At 38.2% G+C, this 18466-nt stretch overlaps 1 protein-coding gene across 1 annotated transcript in view; it reads left to right on the plus strand.

Annotated features, from left to right (window-relative positions):
• Window positions 1-18087, plus strand: part of LOC142436598 (thyrotropin-releasing hormone-degrading ectoenzyme-like) — a 256222-nt gene extending 238135 nt beyond the window's left edge. The window contains exon 3 of the mRNA XM_075540156.1: window positions 18022-18087. The gene's annotated coding sequence lies outside the window, so the exon portion shown is untranslated. The remainder of the gene's footprint in view (window positions 1-18021) is intronic.
• Window positions 18088-18466: the final 379 nt, after the last annotated feature.

Below are 18466 nucleotides of genomic sequence, written 5' to 3' on the forward strand. Positions count from 1 at the left end.
GAAATCATTTTCTGAGTACAGTTTTTGTTCTTTTTCTCATCTGTCTGTATAGATTTGCTCAGCAGATTGAATAATCATAGTTATTTTATTTGGAAAGGATTATTATTTTGCAACATTTTTTGCTTTATTTTGTCATATTTTCCTTAGTATGCAAAATGTGTACATTTTAAATATATCCTTTTATATTGAAGTATATTTAATAGACTTCAGATCAAGTATATCTGAAAAAAACTATTCATCTTATTCTCATTACATTAAACTTGGATATAAAACTTGTTTTAATGTGTTACTTATCCTCTGAAACTTGATTTGGCTTTAATTTTCAAGTAAGGGGCTCTATGTTTGTCCACATTGCATTTTATTTGCATTGTGACATCTCATTGGTCAGATAGATTTGTATCCTTCAGTACTTCACTTTCAGCTTTATTTATACTCATCACTCAAACTGATTTAGTGTATCACCAGCAGTTTGGATTAGTGTACAGTAGATCTCTATGTCGTGGTGATAAATTATCATCTCCTTAGCATGAAGATGTATGGGATACATTTTGAAGATGACCTCCTGAACAGACACTTCATGTCATGATGCTGACGGGTCAGAGTTGATATTAATATGCTTCCTTTCCAAAGGGGCTCAGGGGAGTATTGGTTTGCATGTTGTTGAGACAGCCAAGCCTGGCTGTCAGGGTTTACCTCGGCTGGACAAACGATGAATTCTTTTCATAATAACTATGACTATTTTCTGTTGACAAATAGAATTTTTTCATTTGCAAATAGACACTAGATTATGTTAACAGTTATAGGCAATATAAAATTTAAAATTGTATGTTTTTTCCTTTTTTTTTTTTCGTTCCACCTCCCTACTCTTCTGGTCTCACTCGAGCATGCTCAAGCTTGTTCTGCCATCTGTCTGCCTGCCGGTCTATCTGTCTATCTCTTCTATTTATTCTCTGTTGTTTTATTTTTTGTATTTGCAGCTTTGTCTTCATGGTCCACACATGAAAAACATTACAATGATATTTTCTGTTAATTTTCTATATACCTAAATTTTTCTTTTCTGGAAGTTTCGTGTAATATTTGACAGTAAAATTTTGAGAGAAGAAACATTGAATCCTTTTGTTGTTGAGTTAATATACCACTTATAAACAACATACATATATTTAAAGTAGGTTGCTTATATTTTTCCAAATGTGCACTCTCTATATTGTTCTTAAGATTGCATTTCCCAAAATAATAGCAAACATATTTCAGAAAGCATGACACAATGAAATGAATACAGAGCAAAAATGATAGTCTTATTTATTTAAAAAATATTGGTGGGATTTCTGCAAAACACTAAATCTCCCTTATCCTCTGGTTCCAAAGTTTACAATTCAAAAGTTGAACTAGATAATCTCTAAGAGCCTTTCCATGTTTCATCATCTCTGAATCCAAATTTTATTTAATTTGATTTGCTAGTTAGACAACTTGACTTTCATGTGAAACTAGTGTTCATAATTTGATGTGGAGAAATGTGAATAGATGGGCAAAAATATGCCACTGCTCTTCTTGAAGCTTGATTTAGGTTCTGAATATTAACTCCATTTGACTTCTAGGGCATATAATACCTTAATTTTAGTCCATCAGACCAGCATTTATTGTTATGGAGAGTTTTGATAGTGACTTATTTCTTTTTGTCAATATTTGACATATATATTTGTTTGATTTTAGTTACCTAAAATCATTTCATGATTTGCTATGGATAATTTACATTTTCATAGTTAAGACTTTATCTGTCTTAAATTATGTTTTCGAAAAACTAAACAGTGCTTGGTGAATTTTACTGGATATTCTATCTCAATGATATTCCTTTTTAACCTGACAGGACACCTTCTTAAGTACCCATCTTTGAAGGTTTGCTTCAGGAAACCATAGCTGGTATATAATGCAGTAGCAAAGCATAGCAATATCATTCTAATATTTCAAGCACAAAGGGATTTAGCATAGAGAATATGGGTTTTATAAAACAGTTGGGAGGGATAAAAGAGTAAAAATGGGGAAGACTTCATAAAATCAAAACATTCAGGAAACACTATAAAATAACACTCATTTGCTTAGTTGCCAGCCGTACACCTGGAAGCCACCAGCAGTACCTTCTTCTGCACTTGACTAAGGGAAGTGTTTCTTTCTTAGTGCCTTCCCGATAGCTTGTGCCTGCTTCTCACCTGACAGACATTTGCCTTGGAGCCAATTAGCAAGGGATTCTGAGAAATGTGGCACCCAGGCCTCCAGCCTGCACAGTGCTCAACAGGGTATAGAAGGTAGCAAGGGGACAGGTGAGCTGATGACAGACAATTGAACAAACGTAATCGATCCATTTTGTTGTTGTTTTACTTTAGTGATTTTATTATTATTTGTACTATATATGTAGCTTTTTGTATTACGATACAGAGCTTTTTTATTTTCTTTTGTTACTTTAGTGATAGCTCCATTATTTTTGTTCCTTCCCTAATCATTGTATTACTTACTGCAGAAACATGTTCCCGTTTCCACCGGGTTTGTAATCTCCAGGCCCCTCTGGGGAGGGACTGGACTGGCTTGGTGGTGTCAGGGTGAATCAGTACTGGTATGATATGTCTGAAATTTCCAACTATCTAATTATGACACTTCTAAAATAAGCGCTGACGAAAAAAGACAGGGGAATTGACTATTATAAAAGTTTTCTGTTTTTAATTAACTTAATATTTTATACTTCTGGTTTACGCGATCGAAACTGTTGGCTCTTCAGTCTACTCCCTTCACCCCCCTCCTACTAGGATATGATAAATATATGGAGAAGGAATTAAGCAGCAGTTTTTCTAAATTACATTTAATTTAAAATCAAATATGCACGGGACAAAAAGCCCATCTGGAAAGTGAGCCAGTATGGCGTCCCAACCTGTATGTCTTCCTTACTGTAAGTGTCTGTCCAGTGAGAATTGTTGTTAAAAAAAATTACTGCAGGCTGTGTTCCCAATGGAGACTTAAATAGAGTTAGTGAAAACGCAGTAAAGAATTAGCAATAACTAGAAAGTCTCCTTGCACGTCGGGAACAAGTTATGCATCATATAATGCTACCTTTGAGGCCTCATTTTTGACTGTGTTATGCATATATCAAACAGCTTCCTAGACCAGTCTGTGAAGAGAAACTCGAAGCATCACTTTGGGAGGTCTGTATTCGTTCTCTACCGATCACAACACCCCAAACTCGTGCCGTAACCTCATTACTACCCTTTCCGCGCGTGGACAAGTTTCCGTGCTCAGTGCTGTTTTCCTTTCTTTCCCCGGGGTAACTGGAACTATAAATGTAATGTAAGTGTGCTCCTCTTTCGCCTCTCTATAAATTCTTGGTGATTGGACATGTCCCTCTGCAATGTCTCTTGCAACTCAAACCTTCAAATCCATTACAAATATTATCAAACAACATCCTTTGGTAATAGTTACATCTCTAATTTGCCAGAGTCTGTGCGGTTTCCATGCACACGCCTTCATCATTACGCAGAGGAAGCAGTGTATGAGGTTAACGTGGGGGTGGGATGGGGGACGATCAACAAAGCAGGACAAACGAACTGGGATCTACTGCCTTTGTGCCATTCTTTCTTCCTAATTTGAGTCCGTTTAGTTCAGATCCTAGTTCTAGAAGAACTCGCAGGATTACTTTTAAAGTAACCAATTCAGGTGCTGATTCTTTGGACTTTTAAAATTACACGAGTCCTTTTAACTTCATTTATATTTGTTTTAATCTCCCTAATTACATTTTCTCTTGTTTTTCGCCCAGTAATAAAATAGTAAAGCTATAATTATAGGATCCTTAGATAACATTGATTGGCCCAGTAGCTATTACAAAAATAATTAGTATGTAATACTATTGCTTTTTCCTTTCAAACAAGACAATAATGTTTTAATGATTTGGGCCTGGTTGTACCATTCTTCATGTTGTTATGAGTCCACATGAGGGAATTAAAATTGTGAAGAAAGATCATTGTAAGCTTGATATAAACCCAAGCCCTAAAATCTATGTCAGAAAGTGGGTCACCTTCCTGCTGAACCAGAGAGAGTAATTTAATATCATCTAAAATATGGTTGAATAGAGAAAGATTTCTCTTGATTAGTATTTAACTGCTCTTTTCCATAAGGTAACCTACAACACAGTGTTTGGGTCCAATTATCAAGGTGAAAATTGCTTATGCAAATCAATGTAAGGCAATGAGGTGTGGATAAAAAGCAAAAAGGAAATATCATTATTATTGGTTTGTGCTCATAAAATTCTGATGGCCTGAAGTAATGACAGGCACGATGCTACAGGGAGTATTAGCAGCAAAGCATGCTCAGTAACTTGTGTTCCAGGGAGATGCTGCTGTCTGTTAGCATGTGTATGCAGGACTTTTGTTTGAGACCTGCAGGCTTACAGTTGTGAAAGACTGCTCCCTGCATGTGGGTTTTCACGAAAATGAAAACTCAGATAGTAATAGAAGAGCAGACACAGTGTGTCAAAGTTAAGGTCCTTTCTGTGGAGATGGTTTGTGTTTCCGTCCAGATGGTGACTCAGTCACACTTAATCTAAAATGAATGGCCATGGACAGTTTCTGCTCAAATGTCTCTCTGTTTCATTTAAAATACGGCACAGTTTTATATATGTGATAGGGAAAAGAGTTACCGCTTGGTAATCATTGTTTGTGATGATACTTATGATAGTCTTACAAAACCGATTCATCACAACTGGTTCTAGCCATTTGGACTTTACCAAATTAGCATTTATTAACAAGTTAAATTACAAAGGCAAGATTAATGAACATGTAAAAGAGAAAAACATTTGATTTTTATTGAAAGATTGCTTGATGTGAAAATAGTTTCATGTGTAACAAATACTTTTAAAACTTAAATAGCCATGGCTATTTATATCTCTAAATAAAAAGGGATTACTTTTTGTCACTGAATTTGTTTATTGGAAGGCTTACACACGGAATCCTTACCATGTGCTTCTGAACTGCAAGCTTTCCTGTGACCTCTGCAGCTATATGGATGGAGCCATGCCTTAAGCATTTCGGTGCTAACTGAAGAGTCCAAAGTTCAAACCTCGTAGTTTCTTCTCAGGAGAAAGAAAGGCCGTCTGCCCCTGTAGGGAGTGCAGCCATGAGACTGACCGGGACAGGGCGTCAGTGCCCACCGACGGTCGCTAGGTATTGGAATCCATACAGTAGCAATGCGTTTCTGTGTAAGGATACAATTATTTGTAATCAACCAAAAAGCCTTTACTATTAAAGATGCACCCTATTCTCTCCTTTTTTTAATTTGGACATTGCTTAAGTAAGACCAAAAAAGAATTGATGCATCTGAATTATGGTGAGAACATTTTTGAAAGTTCCACAGGCTCCCAAAAGGACTAAAAAGTCTGTTTTGCAAGAAGTACGCCCAAAGTACTCCTTAGAGATGAGGACTTCAAGCGTTCATCCTAGATCCTTACATACTTTTTACAAACAAACTGACATCATGTTTGGTAAAGTAGAGGGCCGGTGGAAAGAGGAAGGTCCTCAAGGAGATGCACTGACTCAGTGGCTGCAACATTGGGTACAAACCAAGGCGAAATGGTGAGCACGGTCCAGGACAGGGCAGTGTTTCATTGTATGTGAATCGGGTCGCTATTGGTTGGCACTGATTTGATGGCACCTAATAGAAACAACACATTCATTTTATTTATACTTTTATGAAGATTTTAGCCTTGTGTTTTATACACTTAAAATTGCAGCTTTTACTCTCCTTTTCAAAACTTTGTACAAATGCATATGCACTACAGATACTGAACATTAACATTTATATTGAAAATATCCTTCTCCCCTGGGATATCAAATATCTAAAATCATATGAAAGATGACATTTTGTAAGTTGGTGACTTAAAAGAAATCTGTAAATACTGCTCCTGGTCACGTGTTTGAAAACTTACAGTAAGATCGAATGTGTTGAAAGACCTCTTTTCGGTCAATGGTAATCGTGCTTTAGCTCTCCTCTACCTTCTAAGTCTGTCTTGAGAAAGACACAACTTCACCTTGGCTGAACAAAGAGAGTGTGGGTCCTGCAAGCTATGGCCTTCAGACATTCTTTTAACTCAGACCTGAAGCCAAGCCTGAGACCACCTTTCAGCTGGTGTGTGAACAATAACACATGGGTGAAACTAACATGCCCCTCAGAAAAATCAAGTATATACACCTGAACAGATAGTATTTATCTAAAAGCAAAATCAAGCAGAATTGTTTCCAGTAAACTAACAGAAAGGGGGCAAACCATGGCTAATGAAAACAGGAAAACCAAGGCAGGAATGTGTGAAGTGCTGACACCTTGTGAGAATTGTAACCCCGGGCCAGGGAACTCCCCATGCATGCATTGCTGGATTAGAAATGAATTTGCTCTGGAAACTTTCATGTAAATCATAATAAATATTTTAAAGACAAAAAATGGTGGCATCACTTGCTTTCCTCAATATGATTCCATTTGTAAGCAATCTCCAATAGCCACCATCTGTTTGTTGGCTCAAGGCCTCCACCTGTGATTTTTAAAAACATTTAAGAACACTAACCATTTAAATATAAAAATTGCCTGTTAATACTTTGTGCTAACAGAACAAAATTATAGTTTTTCTTCCTATACTAAAAGCTATACTTAGTTATTTCTACAGCCCATATTTATGACCCATTAAATATCATTTATTCTATACATTCTTGTTATGTACTTACGGTAAGTAGTGAGTATTTAGTGCATGCTGTATAGAGCAGGTATAGTATACATTTCCATGAATCATAAAATATGATAAAGGATTCAAAGACAAATATATGGTGCTAACTGTGTTAAATGCTACGAGGGAGTGAGAGGAGGTAACTTTATCGGGTATTTAGAAGATCTTTCTTCAGAAAATGGATGATACACAAAGTTCTGAGGGATATAAAAGGGCTGAGGGGAGATCATCAGGAAGAGGAAAGAGCTTGTGCAAAAGGTAAGAAAAATTGAGCATGTCAAAGGAAGCAAGCTAAGGTGCTTGAGAAAAGTTGGAAGGACAAAAGACAAGGTCGGAGAGGTACGGGTAGGAGCCCGTCATGGGGTATCCAAATAGACTTTGTGGAGAAAATTGGATTTTATCCTAAGTATAGTGGGGTGTTCTTAAAGGGTTTTAAACTGGGATGTTCTCTATCTTTCTGCAAATATTGCAGTGGCCTTGAAAGAATCAGCCTACCATTACGGTAACTGGCTAATAAAATTAGAAGGGAATTTAAGTATCTGGTAAAAGAGGATGAAAGGTTGGATATGGCATAATTAGGTATGCAGAGGCAGGGACATATTCAAAATGTATTTTGAAGGTACAATTAGCGGGGACTTGGCGTACATTGGACGAAGAGTGAGGTGTGGGAGCAGAGGGAGAGAACAGAGTCAAGGACGCCTCTGCGGTTTCCTGTCTGAGGGCCTGGGACCAACCGGGAAGGACTGTACCGGTTGGGGGTTCCGAGAAGAGGGAGGGCCACCTCAGATCCAAATGGAGCAGCTGCCAAGGCAGGCAGAGTACCAAGTGTGCAGTGTCGCCAGTGCCTGGAGAGAAACACGTTTCAACAACAAGAAAGCGAGCAGCAAGGTTAAATGTAAGATACATGTGGAGTAGGGGAAAAATGGAAACGTATTCTTTTGGAAGACTGCAATTTTATTAGGTTGAGTGGAATGGGTATAAGCGCATACTTTTTAAAAATTGCAAAAGAAGGATATTAGAAAAGTGAAGTAATTTGCTATAAAGGATATAAGGACTCACAGAAAGCTTTTGTTTTATTGACTACTTCAATATGGGAGCCCGTTGTACTAACAAGAAAAGGAATTTGGTAGTGCTCAAGAAGAGAAAACTGGCATCTCGGTCCTTGCGGTGGTGAAGGGACTAATTTTTATAGTAGAAAGATGCTTTCAATAAACTTGAAAATCTGGTAGTGGGGAGATGAGGGAGCTCCTTTCTAATTGTGCTTTTTTTCAGTGTTGTTTGAGCAAGGGTCTGTAGTGGAAAGCTGAGGATGAGAGGTGAAATGTGAGCATGTAGGTCTGAGAATAAAGAGGCACACCTACTAACTACTGACTGCCTCTTTGAGCTGGGTGATTATGAACGTATCATAGACTGAATCTGCTTAATTACAGGATTTTCTCCAGTGACGTTCAGCTGCACGAGTGCGGGTTTAGAGAAGAAAAATACTTGAATTCATCTGGAATTGTTTTTTTGCCAAGCTAGTATAATTGAAGAACAGAACTGAAAAGTTGAGGTGGCTATTTGCCAAGAATTGATTAAGATGAACTATGAAATCTAAGGAAAAAGAAGACAGAAAGTATCTCACACACATTAACAATACGAACACAAATAATAAACTAGTATAGTGTGTATGATTTTAGCACTGAAGAAAAGAAATTGCCTCTGAGAATATAAGAAATTTAATGTCCTTATAGAAGTGTCCTTAAGCCCATAAATGTAAAAATGTTCAAGGAAACCTTACCAATCTAGAACATGTGGGGCGGAACCTTCTGGTCTCGATTACATTGCTAGGCAGTCGTAGGTCCTGATGTCATGGAATGTGTAGGTATTGGAGAGAAGTGGAGATAGTGCGTATTTTTAAGTGTTACCTGTACGTCTTTCCAAACCTCTCCTCTTGAGGTCAGTGTCTGTACATAGAGGTATGGCGAGAATGAATGTCGTATGCCCATTTTCTGGGCTAGCTGCTAGCAAACCTGGCATCTCAGTAAATGGCTGCATAACTACATGTGCTAGGCCTTACAACTTCAGGAAATCTCTTAAACTCAGAGGGGAATTAGTTTTTTTCAGGTATAAAGTTTCGACTTCAACTTTTTCCTCCGTGCTTTTTGTGTTTAATTTGTTGTTATTTTAATAGTTTTACTGGGGGCTCTTACAACTCTTATCACAATCCACACATGCATCCATTGTGTCAAGCACATTAGTACATAAGTTACCTTCATCATTTTCAAAACATTATCTTTCTACTTGAGCCCTTGGTAACAGCTCATTTTCCTCCCTCCCTCTCCCACGCGCCCTACCTCATGAACCTTTGATAATTTGTCATTTTTTTTCAGGTCTTACACCAATCTCCTTTCACCTGCTTTTCTGTTTGTTGTCTGTCCCCCTGGGAGAGGGTTATATGTTGACCATTGTGATCGGTTCCCCCTTTCTCCCCCACCTTCCCCTTGCCTTCCTGGAATCACTACTCTCATTATTGGTCCTGAGGGGGTTAGCTGTCCTGATTTCCCTGTGTTGCAAGCTCCTATCTGTACCAGTGTACATGCTCTGGTCTAGCCAGATTTGTAAGGTAGAATTGGGGTCATAATAGTGGGGAGTGGGGGTCACGGAGGAAGCATTAAAGAACTAGAGAAAAAGTATGTGCACACTGACTGGCTCATCTCTTCCTCGTGACCCTTCTGTGAGGGGAAGTCCAATTGTCTACAGACGGGCTTTGGGTCTCAACTCTGCCCTTCCCCTCATTGACATTGATGTGATTTTTTTTTTATCCAAGCATTTTTCTCCTTTAGGTTAATTCGTATAATTTCCTTTCATTGGCCCTCTGGAACATTTTGACTTCTCTTGGAAGTAAAGTTGAACAGAGAGAGGTTCAACCCAGATAGTATTTTTTTGAGCTTGCTCATAAAGTTTCTAATGTATCCTGATCTTTTTTGCATCATGTATATTTTTCTAAAGATTTATACTGTTTTCTGAGCACATGCTTGTAAGGTATACATTAATATTATCAGATGACTGGTAAGGGCCAAATTCCTTACCCAGTTCTTCTGAGTGTGTTGTCATTGAGTTGAATTTGACTCGTAGTGAGTCTTTGTGAAACTGACAAACAAACAAACACCACACTGCTTAGTCCTGAGATAAACTCACAATTGTTATATTTGTGCCACCATATATATTTATCTTACCAAGGATTTCCTTGCTGTGCACATCCAATATCTCTCAATTAAAATGCATTTTCGTTTCCTGTAGTCTCCTGCACTGGGTGCTGAGCAAGAGTAGGGTGGGGGCGGTGATGGTCATAGACGTGACTTAACGTCAGTGCCCTCTTGTTTCCTAGGAAATAGTGCATTTTGCCAGCCAAGACCAAATATGTCTGTTTGGTAAGCTTGTAGTGGTCTAAGTCCTTTACCAGGGCATTCAGCAAAGGCAGTTCCCAAACTTCAGTTTTACCAATAGATACATTTTATGTCTGAGTAATATTTCACTCTCGCAGTGAAAGTGAGAAGTAGGGCTATTTTAGTACTCCAGAGCACCCCAACAGACTATTACTTTCACACTATTTCACTTACAGGTGTAGGACCCTGTCAGGTTGTTCTGGAACACAGTACACATCCCAAAATAGAAATAACTGCCTTTCTGCTGGTGTGCCTGCATGTTGGAGTCTGATCTATAATTAATACATAAAATACATATAAAAACAAACCTGGTATAAGAATGTTTCGCTGTCTTTAATTAAAAATCAAATGAATAGACGACTAAAAATCTTCATGGACTTACAGTTTATTTTGAGTGAAAATCGTCTGCCATACTGAGTAGCTTATCATGAAAGTATGAGTTTTAAAATACTCATTAAGTAGAATGATGAAATTTTTAAACGTGCAAAATTGCATTTTGCTCCTGGAGAAATATCTGGATCCTCCTATAGCCAATCAAACTACTTAGGGAGATAACTTTTGGCATAAACACACATTAAAAAAAACCCACAGAATCAGAATGACATATCAACAATAAAGTACTTTTCTGTGATTGTTCTGCATATTTAAATAGCTTTGTTCTTAAATGGCACCTTGCTGTTTTATGGTGGCTGGAAACCTCCAGATCTTGACAAGTGAGTAAGGGTTCCAAGAGATCAAATGTTCTTCTGGGAAGCTTGACCACAGTTGAATGGTAAATAGGGACAATTAATACCTGTGCCTCTGTTTCCTCCTCTGTTCTTCTCTCTGATAATGAAAATGTGAACTTTACTGCTTTTATTTTGTTTTATGCTTTGTCACTGCTTTGATGCTCATTTTACATAATCTCATAATCTCTAACTAGTCTTCTCATATTACCTAAAATAGCATCTGGTCTATACTCCAGCTTTGTGGTATTTTACTTTGTCATCTGTCACTGTGTGAGTCTCCTTGCTGCTTTCGTTCAAGGTCAGGGATTGTAGAGACATCCTCTGAATGCTGGCACAGGCCAGCATTCCAATAGATTTTATCCCACTCTCGGTGACATTGCTGTGACCTGGCAGTTTGTAATCTGTGGTGGTGGTGTTCATGGACCCCTTCAGGTTACCACACTCTCACAGTGCACACACTGGCACAGATTGGAGTCCGGAGCTCGTGGTCCTTCCTCTGCTTATGGACCCCGGCTGTGGAAGCTTTTGTAAAGACAAGAAAGTAGCTTATTATAATTATGCACTGTCGTCGCTGTCGCTTTATGTGCACCTCCGTCTAAGAGCTTCTGCACAGGCTGCATCCCTTTCAGTTTCTGTGTGTGTACAGGTTTGTGTGTGTGGACTTTAACCTTCTGGTCTGCCTCTTTTGAAAACTTTCCCCGATACTTATTATGCGGAGCCCTGGTGGTGGAGGGGTTCTGTGTTGGCTGTGACTCACAGAGTTACAGTCTCAGAGACTCACAGGGGCAGGTCCCCCGTGCTACTGGGTTACTGTGAGGAGTCATCCACTCGTTGACAGTGAGTCCATTTTATAACACACACAAAAGCTGGTGGGTTATTAGGGAAATTTAGCCATATCTTTGTTTTGTTTGTTCAGCTTACGGCACCTTTTAGTATTCTATCAGTTAGGGTTTGGAGTTGCAAGCCACAGAAGCAAATTCCAGCTGTATTATCCAGAACAAATTTAGTGCAGGGTTCAAAGGTAGCGCATTGGGTCAAAAGAAAGTCTAAATAGCTGGGCTTTGGAAATAGAGTAGTAACTAAAGGGTTCTGTGAAATACAGAGAGGCAGCCAGAGTCGAGCTACAGAACTCTCAGATCCAGTTGCTGACATGGCCCCCACCCAGCTCCTGTCACCAAGACAGGACATACATTTCAATGATCTTCCTTCCCTTCTTTGCTCTACTCCACGGGCATTCACAGACCTCGAAGGGAGCATGGGGTTGTCTGAGGACAGGGGGCACGCCCATCCTCTCTTACCAGAGAGAGTGGCAAGTGTGCCTGTAGTATTGTGTCCCTCTCCTTGCTCTCTTATAAAAGTCCGTATTGAATTATTGCCCCCATCGAAAAGTGCTGTTTAAATGTCAGAAAGCCAAACACTGACATATTTTGGTATCAATTGTTCAAGGCACATTTTATCGTGATAGAAAGAAATAATGTTTTAAACCTGTTTCAACCTTCCTGCCATACAGTCAGGAAAAAAAAATCAATGCCTGAATTTATTTATCATTTCTCAAACTAGTCGTGCAAGTAGATGACATCCTCATAGCAGAGTCACTGCGTGCAACATGGGGCCTGGTCTCACTGTAGAAAGCATTGTTCGTGGTGTGCTCATGAGCGAGTCTTCCCTTTTACTCATGAACTGAATTCTGACTTTGTTCAACGTCTCACCTTCACCTACTCTAGGCAGCCATATCCTGCTAAGGACTGGATTCTGCCTTTTGCAAGATCCAAATGGTACTGCTTAGTGCATCAGAAGCATGTTTTAGCTAGGTTGGTTAAATTATATACTAAATAATCCTAATATGTATAATTCATGACATCATAAAATTCTGATAAAGGAGAAATTTGAGGTATTGGCTGCAGGATCTGAAGCAAAGGTCTCTTGAGTCTTTAACATCTGATGGAAGGAACAATTCTGTCTCTGCCGACTGTGATATCTGAATCTTGTGCTTGGGCCTCAGCTGCTAAGAGCCCAAACTGGAGGAAAGATTCCACTAAGGGGGCTCAGTGAAGTGCTCCGGAGGGAGGGGCTGCACCTCTACTGTAATCTTCCTTTTCTTAGAGGATGGGACCCGTTTTTATCACTTTGAAAGTCATCCTGGGGAAAAAAATAAAGAAAAGTCATCATAGGGTAAATTTTCGTTTTACTTTCAGCTAAACACATCTAAAGTACGTCATGCATCTTTGGTTTTTATTGAATGGTCCCTCTGTAACCTGAGGGATAGACTACTCATGCAGCTAATCTGCTGCCCTAACACGCGGAAAGACTCATTAATAAGAGAGTAAGCATTCCATAACTATTTGCATGTAAACCTTGAAAGATAATAGGCCTTTACTTCCTCAGCTCAACATTTTACTTTCCCTCTGGCCTTTCTTAGTCCCACTGGCTTTTATATATGAAACGTTATGAACTGTACTACTTGTTAGCCAGAAGTGGAAAACCAAAAATGGTATTATATTCAATCATTCAAAATCTTTTGATATGGAACTGCATATGTATTAATGTAAATTATATATAACAAATAAACACTGAGAAAAATGAGTTTGAGTATTTGAGCGAATCTGGTGTGAATAGTAAGGAGCACTGTTGGTGTGTGAGTTGCTAATCTCAAGGTCAGTTGTTCAAACCCAACAGCCACAGAAGAAAGATGAGCCTGTGCATGCCTGTCCAGATGTGGTTGGGAAAGCCTATACAGAGTTGCTATGAGTCAGAATGAACTCAGTGGCACTGGGTTTGGTTTTCTTGCTTTTATCAGTGTAATAAATCTTTTACTTCATTGCAAATTAGTAATAGAAAAGCATATTGACTAAGGAACCTCAGAAAACACACGCAGATTGAGCATTTATTGCGTACTATATTGGGAACACAGTTTGGTTAAACAGTGATAAGCCAAAACAACCAGGTCCTTACCTTACACAATAGAGCCCTGGTGGTATATTAGATCACTTATTGAACTGCTAAGTGCAAGGTCAATAGTTCAAAAGTACCAGCTGCTCTATATGATTTCTGCTCCTGTAAAGATTTATAACTTTAGACACCCAAAGGGGGCAATTCTACTTTGTGGTATACATCATAATCATTTGGATACCAGTACCATTTTGTTTTTGACCTTATGGCGAGAGGCGCTAGTCCTGCAGTGGGGAAGTGTTCTGTGCTAACCAAAAGCAAAGTAGTTTTAACCAAACATGGCAGATCTCTGTAAAACAAAAGAAGCAAAATTCTAGGAAATGCTACTGGAAGTGTGACTCCCTCCTACAGGACGACCATGCAGTGGAAACAGCTGGATGCCAATGGTTTGGGTGGGATTTACTTAGGGAGTTTTTAGATTATGTGGGCAGTTAAATTAATGAGCAGGCAATTGAAACACAGAGTAATATGTCTTCTGATAGGGTACAAGGTACTTGGCTCAGAATTAGAAAGGAGGCAGAAGTGGGCAAAGATTCTCAGGGAAAATGCATTAAAATTGAGACTTGACTATTAAAGTGAATTTGCACAGTAAAGGAGAAAGGTAAAGTTTGAGTGGAGAACTAGGAAATAGAGAAAATATTGTATTAGGCATCTTCAAATAAAGTAGCTAATCTGAGACTGGGCAACAAGTGCTAAGAGGCTTGAGGAAGTACAGCGGGGCTAGTCCATGAGGGAGCTCAAGGTGTAGTGTTTTCTGAGCACACCGTATTGGCTGGCTAGCACAGTGGTGTGTGGTAGGGTTGAAAGAGAGAAGAAGCAGTGGCAGGCGCTGTGTCCAGGTGAGAAGCTGTAATGTGTAGCGTGGCACCTTAGAGGAAGATTCAGGATATCAGAGCAGTAATGTGACGGGAAGGACAGGAAGGCGTGAAAGATGACTCTTTGGTTCATATTCATCATTGGGGAAAAGCCCTCAAGAAGAGACAGTTTGGGGGAGGAGAGTGAGTTTAGCTTTCTTTGAATATGACCCTTAATTATCTTTGGGGAATCTAGTGGATATTGGGCTGTAGACATATGTATGGGGTTTGGATATGGACCAGGGTCTGTGATTTCAAATTTCCTGATATCTTAAATGATTATATTACCTATCCCAATGTTATGTGAATTAAGTGAAGGAATATAAAGCAATTCAGTGTTAAGAGAGGCAAATGACATTATAGTTTTTTATGTGAAACATTCCTTAATTATTAGTGATGCTACCCTTTGGTTGGTTACGTAATTCAGTTTCCTATTCAGTAGCCTGAGCTTATTAAGAAGATTATTGTAGCTAATATCACCTCAATCACTATTGGTGGTGTAGTAGTTACGTGTGGGACTGTGATCCACATGGCTGGCAGTTCAAACCCACCAGCAGGTACATGGGAGGAAGACAGGGCTATCTACTCCCGCAAACAGTTACAGTTCAGAAACCCTCGGAGGGTCACTATGAGTCAGCATTGACTTGATGGCAGAGAGGTTTGGGTTATATAATATTGAACCTTCCTTTTAACTACATTTTAAAGTAGTTCACTTCACTTTTAACTACTATGCATGTTGGCTTTCCCATAGGTAGATATATCAGAATATGCTTTCGGTTAATCCCTTTTTAACTTGTAATCAGTTTATATTGCTAGATAGGTCTCATAAGTATATTCAACTAATCATCTTCATTATTTTCAACTTCTTTCATTTCTGAAATATCTAGTATAGACAGCCCATCACTGTTCTTACAGTGGATGTCAAAGCATTATACTTTATACATTTATATTGTAATGTCATATCTAATGTTGGATTTTCATATATGTGTCTATATTTATTAATAAATTTCTTATCCAATCATTGTCATATTCATTTACTGGTAGGTTAGAATAGAACTTAAAGTCGTTCGATGTAAACATGCACCAACCATTGGAATTGCTTTGGCTCTGTAATTTTTGGTCCAAGACTTTCACAGCTTCAGTCACAGGGACCTACTCAAATTGCATCTTGTTATTTACATTTTTTTCTCAACGACCTTTTGCCCATCACTGTTCCTCCATTCCCACGAAACCTTCCTGGTCTATACTAAGTGCATTATACAATTCATGGAAATAAAAGAATAAATAGATGATATGGTTTTTAATAGGCATGATCCTCACATTTTCTTTGTAATTCTCCAAAGACTAAGAATATATTTCCATATGTATATCGTTGTTGTATAAGAGAAAGGCTGGGATAACTAAAGAATATGTGTTTGGGGAGGAAAGACAGTTGAAATCTGAAGAATTCCAATGCCATGAATATTGAAGCTGATGGGATTCCAACAAAAACATACCATTTCTATCCTGAATATCCAGCCTGGCATATGAAGACCCCCTTCTTAATCCTGACTGATTGCCATTTCAGCTTGTTAGAAACAAATTGGAGCCTTATACAGAATTGGGAGAGTAAAAAAGACATTGAGCTAATGATCAAAATCAAGCTAAGATCCAACCGATCTCATGGTAGACTGACTGTAGATATTCTGATCCACCCCAAGGGGAAACCTGTATTCCTGCATCGGTCCTTTCCAGATCCGTCGGTGTCCCTTTGCTGCCTCTCTTTTATTATCCCAATACCTCTGCATAAACAGAACTCAACAATAATAGTTCTCATTTAAATAGATGTTTCACATACATTTATAAGTTTCAATGTCCATTGTTTTTCAGTGTATTCAAGAGATTCCCCCAAGATACACACACAAACAAATTAAAAGCAAAATTTCTAATAATTTTAACACCTAATCAGAAAATGATTTAAATCCTAGTCCCAGGGTTCAAATAGAGAGTGCTTCATATAGCTCTCCTACCCAAAGCTAAACTCCAGGTTCAGATTAGTTCTTTGGAGATCTAAATTCGCAGTAAAGTTGTCCAGAGCATCTTGATGAGAAATCTGTCATTGCTAAGTCAGTGTGGATGTTGCTTCTCCAGGCGTCTGATTAAGTGGGAGGTGCCATCTGAACATGTGAGTTGCCCACAAAAGCTCAATCTGTCACAGGTGCTACAATTTGTATTTCAGAAAATCTGCTTCTACAACTTTAATTATCTCCAAAGCATCCCACTTTACATAAAGTTCTCAATGGAGTCAGCATTTTCCCCCCAGTTTCAGAACTGGCATGTAAATTAAGCATTTGCCTGTTACCTCCAAGTTCTAGGGCTGAAAGGATCTCAAATGAGACACTTTGCTTAACATCATCTATGTTCTTCTCCTTCTCCCACTTCGACATCGGAAAACGAAGTGCCCAGTCGTCATAACTGAGGACGCATTCACCGCGATGCATCCATGCCTCCCAGAGAGGAGGAAGGCTTAAATTAGAAAGAGAGTGTGTAGGTTTAACTAATAGTTGGGAATTCCTAAATTAAAAACATATTAGACCAGGATAAAATTTCTTTTTAATAATACTTTTTCATCAAGTCAATGAAAAGCAATGTTTATCTCTGTGATAATAGGCACCTTCGCACTAGAAAGCCTGTGACAACAGTCCTCTTTGGGCAAAGTGATACCTCTTACCTGTTTGACTAACAGAAGGCCATTGGGACTCATTTACACTGGCTACGTAGACAAAAATCAGCCAGTCCCACTTGACCAAATCTTTCTTAGTTAGGCCTTCTGATAAGGGTCACACAAAACCACACATTGCTTTCATTTTATACTCTTCCATGGAATCTGAACTCGAAAGACATCCACCGCAGTAAAGATTTGTTATTGTCAGAGTTGTTCTTATCCCATGAAATATTTTTTTAGATTCCAGTCTAAAATCCTGATGGGCAAGGTTTCCCAAAATATTACACTGGGGAGGTAATTTAATTCAAAAAGCCAAGGTTGACATGATAAATGAAGGGATGTTTTTTGACCCCCCCCCCAAATCTATAAATGATTCAACTCTCAAAAATAATTTTTAAAGATTAAAGTTATTTGATACTTAATTAGAAAATATGCTATGCTTAAGTTTTTTTGAATAGTTTAAAATTTAATTCTTATAAACCTTTATGAGTATTTCTCTTTGTATCAATATAAGCACAGCAAATAGAATTGTTTATTTGATTTGAGAAATGATTATATTAACTGGTAATTGCTTAGCAGTTAAATTGTAATTCAAATCTTATTTTCTTTGTAGGATTATTTAACCATTCATAAGTATGGCAACGCAGCCAGAAATGATCTCTGGAATGCCTTCTCAGAGGTAAAGTATAGGAAGAAAAAGAACCCAAACCATTGGTAACTTTTATTGACGCTGACAGTATGTTTTCATTTTGAGCTTTTATTTCCTTTGTCGCATATTATTTATAAATGTATAGTAATGAGCTATATAAAATGTACTAAAAATACAATGGGATTTAAATGTACTTAATGTTATTGATGCCTTTCATACTTTAAAAAGATAATAATTATGGAATACAATTTTAATATATTTGGGAAGTGAGTCATGCTAAAGTGAGAAATACTGCAAGTTTTTAAGGAAATATGTTTTCTTGTGTGCATGACAAATATTTAAATATACCAACTAGACACACTGGGGATATTTAATGATGCTGCATGTATTTACTTTACCAGTAAAATGT

Source organism: Tenrec ecaudatus, unplaced genomic scaffold (genome assembly GCF_050624435.1).
Source record: "Tenrec ecaudatus isolate mTenEca1 unplaced genomic scaffold, mTenEca1.hap1 Scaffold_442, whole genome shotgun sequence".
NCBI lineage: Eukaryota > Metazoa > Chordata > Mammalia > Afrosoricida > Tenrecidae > Tenrec > Tenrec ecaudatus.